The 6010-nt window shown below is 42.1% G+C and overlaps 1 protein-coding gene across 1 annotated transcript in view; it reads left to right on the top strand.

The window, feature by feature from the left end:
- pik3cd (phosphatidylinositol-4,5-bisphosphate 3-kinase, catalytic subunit delta) overlaps window positions 1-6010 on the top strand; it is a 103104-nt gene that overhangs the window by 41948 nt on the left and 55146 nt on the right. The window lies entirely within an intron of this gene.

The raw sequence follows: 6010 nt of genomic DNA, 5'->3' as shown, positions 1-6010 counted from the left end.
TACTGTGATGACCTGACGTTGCCTAGTTGTCCTTTTGAGTTCTTTTGTGTTGCCTTTGTATTTTTTTTTTCTTCTCGGTTGACATCAATTAGTTGGTTTTGTATGGCTGCTGACCATGTCTTGACTTAATGCTTCCAAATCCTATACCAACTGAACCATTAAAGAAATTTTAAACAGTGCAAAGTTTGTTTGTTTTCTTTCTATAACCAGGTTGAAATCCATCAAACGTGCATGCACTAGATCTCAAAGACGAGAATGTGATTCCTAAAAAATAGAATGGGTACCTTTTATTCAGGTAAAGAACATGCTGGGCAACTACTAACCTAAATATTGGAGTGGCACAAGATATTTGTGCTTCTTGGTCAAAAGGGGCCCAGGATAACATGCTGCTGAACATCCAGGAAAACAAAGGATTCATCACTTCCAGCAGTCATAATAAAGTTAAAATCTTGGTTTCTTTCTATCTCATCATCTACAGTTGCAGCTTTTGATGAAACGGAGTCTGCTGTTCAATCTGATAAGTGACAAATGCAGTTTGTATATACAGACAGGTATGCATATTTGATTACATCTTATACATTTTGAGACATGAGCCTCCTTTCTCACTGGCTCTATATGCCAAACCATTATGAAATTCCTTTTAAAAATGTATTCAACCATTGTTTTCCTCTAAAAAACGTTCTTGTTATAAGTCCATGTTAGCTCTGAAGCACTCAGCCTCTTCACGTTGCCCATTTCAGGCCTTTCGGCTCCACAAAGATTCACAATAACGCCTCTCAAGTGGGACTCCGACATTAAATATATCCACTGGACAAAAAAATAGGACTGTTACGTAACACAAATCCATATTTCTAAATAGTCACAGCTTCTTAAGGCTGTCAGGTGTTAATTGAGGCAGATGTTTGTATTTGGTGCTATCTGGTCATCAAGTTGAGAATGGGGTGCCATGTTTTTCCACTGCTAATGATGAACATCTGTTCACTGTTCCCATGCTATCTTTCACAGATGCATCAGAATCCTGCGATTTAGAGGGAGCGTGCTCTGGGAATAACACCAGCTGTTGGCAAATTTTTTCAGTATTCATGCACCACTTTGCATTGGACTGCCACTTTCACTTGCTGACATTAAAACTTCAGTTTCTCACTAAAACAAGTTGGGTACCTGAGCAGTCGCCCAATATTCAAATCCCAACTTAAAGCATTAGCAGTAGTGGATCCTGGTGTGAAGGTTGTGTATAGAAGAAACACACAGCTTTATTGTTAAATACCGCAGTCGGATTTGATGCTCTATTAATACTTGAACACCAACCTAATGAGTTCCCAGACACATGGATGAGTAATGGCGGCCAACAAGTGCCTGCTGAAGGCTGTAATGTAGACAAAGCGCAGCATGTGAGCGCAGCACATCTCTCCCTCTCGCTCCATAAGCTCCCGGTTCACACTGTACACGTGAGCCTGGACGCTGTGTTTATCTGATGTCAGACAGAACAGATCCAGAGCTCGGCACACAGCAGCACATCTCTGCCCCGGCCGGCCGATAACCACCACCAGCAGCATCGCGTCACGTTATGCAACAGTGTGCCAGGACAGAGAGTGAGGGTGAGAGAGTCCACACACTAACAACGCTTGTTGAAGAACAGGAGGATGAAACTGCACTTGAACTCAAGGTTTGTTATTCAACATGTCCTTATAGTTTCTGCTGGTGGAGATTGTCGCCTTAGTACTGTTTGTATTGTCCAGATTCAGCTCCAGCATTTGTCAACATTCATAATAAGACAGATGGCAGAGATGTCTGTGACTTACTGACTTCGGTATGTGTGTGAATTTGAATATCCAGTTCCCAACTTCAGGCATTGGCAGTGGACCCTGGTATGAGTGTTATATATAGAAGAACCATTACAAAGCTTTATTGTCTAATACCACAGTTGCTTGTTCTAGATGAATTTGGAGATGGAGGATGGAAATGGAGAGGGGACAAGTGTGAAGCCATGTAACTGGAAGCATGGAAAGAACAAGTGCAGCAGGAAATCTGCAGCATGATTCATTCATTCCCTTTACCTGCGTATTCCTAGTCAAGGTCACAGGACGCTGGAACCTGTCCCAGCATGCAGTGGGCAGAAGGCAGGGAAACACCCTAGACAGGTTGCCAGTCCATCAGAGCTAACAGATAGACAAACACACTCATATTCATACCGATATTTAATTTAGAGTCTCCAATCCACCTGACTTGCATTTTCTTTTGGACTGTGGGAGGAAATTGAACGAAGGACCTTCTTACTGTGACAGGACAGTGCTAAACATTGAGCTACCGTGCCACAGTATGATTGACATGACATTTATACAAAAAAGTGGATGCGAGCCTACTGTAGACGGAGGTTCAGCCGTCCAAAACAAACTCACAGACTAGCTGACAGGGGAATCAGCTAAATCATCTCGGCAGCATTGCGTTGCACGGCTGTGGGAACGAATGCATCAATACTTAATATGAAGTATTCAGTGAGGGAACTCAGGCACGACACATTTCACACTAGACTTAAGATAAATATATCACTCCCTCCATATCATGGTGTGCATAGAAACTATGCACACCTAATAATTCAGCTCTGTGGCACGCATCTCTTGTTTAACCCCCATTGTTTAACATCACATAATAAACACACGATTGACTACCCACCAAGGAGCTGTATATCGCGCAGAGACTGTGAGGAGCTAGGTGATTTTCTACTCGGGAAACACAGCGCTGAAATAACTCCACCCCACAAATTTGAGAGGAAGGATATAACTTTACAGACCAAATGAATATGAGCAGCTCCCCCTTTCATCTTCAAAGCAGGACGGAGCTCAAAGCGTAAGCATGGCAGCTCCAGAAGCGAGGGAGGCTCCTCTCCCTCCCACCTTATGACTCAACATTATTAAGCAAAGCCAGGAGGGATCCACCAAAGAGAAAGGAGAGTCAGGCTGGCGGAGAGGACGCATGCTGTGGAGTGATGCAGCACTGCACAATTACTCACAGCCCCACACAAAGCTCTGCAGATACACTCTAGTCCACCCTAAACCTCATGACTAATAGATGAGATTTGCTCTCAGTTCCCTCAACTCGCAGCATCTAAAGCCTTTTTCACTGCAGGAATTCACCTCCCTTTATGCATCAGACATTCAAATTTCTCTTTTTTTTTTTGTGCTTTTTTTTGTCTCCCTCTCTGATCTATAAATCCGTCAGACACGAGTTTGATCCATCTTTTCCATGTGCGCAGTATGCCTCATATGTACCTACGTTCATATTTTCACAAAGAAAATACAGGAGACATATTTTTGCGGAGTTTTTTTTTTTTTTTTTTCAGAAACAGAACAGCTGATTAGCAGTGCACCAACGAGGACAGAGCTTGGCTGCTGCTGCTGCTGTGGGCTTTAGTTAGAGCATGACATGTGTTTCAAATGCAAGTATCTATTAAACTTTTTTTTTTTTTTTTTTGAAGTAGAGTAATTGTAGCCTGAGGCAGTCAGGTTGTGCTGACAAAACACATCCTGCTCCATGAAATCCCGAGCTTTTCTCGTGTCTCAGTGACCATGTGGTATTTAACATTTAACAAGGACAAATGACACTCTCGCTGCAGCCTACTCTTTGTGGGTTTAGGTGTAGGTGAACAAGATTGTAAGAAGTTGATAGCATCGGCATAGATTTGGGGTTGAGGCGGAGACGTGTCCCTTTGAATATTAGGAGATGGATGAATTGTCACCTCCAATTATTACTGTCTCTAACACATATACTGTATTTTACTCGCTCTCCCTTTTTAGAAGCACAGTTGAGTTTGGCCAAAACATATTTTTGTGATTGGGCCTTCCCTTAGTTGTTTGATGAAACTCCTTTTAATGCATTTCAGTGTCAAATTAGACAATGACCTGACGAAGCCTACGGGCGAAATGATGTCTTTTCAGTTTGCCAAGCTGCATATTTTTTATTTGGAACATGTAAAATAAATCAATCAAGATATCTTTTTGAGAGTGCAGATTTCCCTTTTTTTGGTTCTTGAATTAAGCCTGTTTGAAATCAACGCACCAGAGAAGCCTTATTTTATGTCCATTTTCTTACCCAGCATATGGACTTTCTTAATCATTTACTAAAGACAGATTAGACTAAAATGTTTCATATTTTGAGGAATGTTTGCCCTTCAGATTGGGTGATTCAGCTTAGCAATTGCTCACTGTATTTAACATTGATCAGTAATTCTCCTCACTCTCTCTCTCATACTCCATACCCTCATCATTTCGATTTGTATCTTCTGTTTCAATCTTGCTGATGAACTGAGGGGAAATTTAGTCGGATTTAAGCTCCCACTGTGCCCATAGTATGTCAGTGTCATTTGCTGGTCCCCCCCAAAGCTGAAGTGAAACCTGCCCCCTTGGTATGAAAGACCCTTTAGATACCAGATACAGGCACTTGCTCCTGCTGCACCTGCTTGTTCTGAATCTGGGCCGTATGTTGGTTTAGCTGTTGTGGGGTCATGGGTTTGCTCCTGTGGTTCCACCTGTGTTACAGTCATCTCATTTTGTGATTTAAAAAAAACACAGGTCCCATTTTAAATCCATCCACCGCCGGCCTTAAGTGGGCGTATTTGAAGTTGTAACAAAGATACACTATTTCCGCTCTGTTTCCCACCTGAGTATTATGGCACACTGCTCCTCTGAAGGTGTGCTAAAGCAAGCCAGCTGCTCAAGCTCTTCTTAACTGCGATATGTCTTTGACAGAAGCTTATTTCCACAATATACTCTTTGGATCAACATACCTGTCCACCCCCAGGATTTCCACTTAGTGCCTTCCACTGTTTGAGATTTACTGCCATCATCAAGCTCCTGTGCATGATACAGTTGTGAGTGGGAGACATGTATGGAGATGTCATCTCTGGTTTTCACATAGAGGCACTTTCTATGTGAAGAGGAGAATATTGTGGGAAGAATGTAGAGATGTGTTCAGTCTCTTGGTTGAGAGCACATCTCCTGAATTTGTGCTGCTTTCTTCTCCCTACATGTTATCTGACAGAACCTGGAGGTGATTTCCGGTTGTGATTGTGAGCAAAACTCAGAGTAAAAAGTGCCTGATCAGGATTTCTGAGTGTGCTGATTGGTTGTGAGAGTAATCTGTGACTTAGATAGGCTGTCAGATTTGGAATAATAGTCTCATATCTATTGTAATAAAGCAGATTAATTATCTACAGAAAATGAAAGTGAAAATTAGAAATCTCGGCTTGAGCTATAATTATAATAGGCTCCAGTCTATCTCTAGTTCTGCCCATGTGCGAACCAGTTTCCATAAAGAGAATCAATGCGTCCCCAAAGGACCAAGCCAGGTCTACTGGAAATGTCATAGACTACATTGTGTGCAAATATAAGCAGGCCAAGTGTGACCTGTTATAAATATATTACTATTTATGAATCAGACGCACAAGTTTCCACTCCAGCCTTGAACTAACGAGACGACCTATAACTGGCTGTCATAACAAAGAGATTCTGGCTGTGCGATCAGGCCAGAGCTATGCATCGTGTCGACTGAAATGTGCATGAGTGACATGTGCTGTTGTTGCAGGAAGAGCATACTCAGACAATGTTTAGAGTGGATCCAACTACAACAATAATACAAGTGGTGGAGCTGACTGCATTGGTGCGTCAAACCTGAAAGCCTGACAGGAATTCACAATATGAATGCCCTTGTGTGATGTGCCATTTTGATAAAGTTTTGTCCTTTTCAACACTGAACGCTCAGATACATTTTTTGCAACTTTATTTTCTTCCAGAGTGACTTCTGATAAAAAAAGGGGCCAAGAGCTATCTGATAAAATTCTCCGAACTTCCTTTCTCATCTTAATATACCCGATGCAGGAGGAATCTCAGTCCTGGGAGGACTTCAAAAAGCAGAACCTTAAAGTGATAAAATTCCTCCCTGAGGAGGTTGGGGAGGGGGAAAAAGATGCACAGCCAGCAGAAGCTCTGGCATTGAATAATGAAAGGGACTAAGC

Source organism: Centroberyx gerrardi, chromosome 14, assembly GCF_048128805.1.
Source record: "Centroberyx gerrardi isolate f3 chromosome 14, fCenGer3.hap1.cur.20231027, whole genome shotgun sequence".
In the NCBI taxonomy this organism is placed as follows: domain Eukaryota; kingdom Metazoa; phylum Chordata; class Actinopteri; order Beryciformes; family Berycidae; genus Centroberyx; species Centroberyx gerrardi.
Note: the sequence above shows the minus strand (reverse complement) of the source record. Positions and strands in the feature narration are given on the sequence as shown.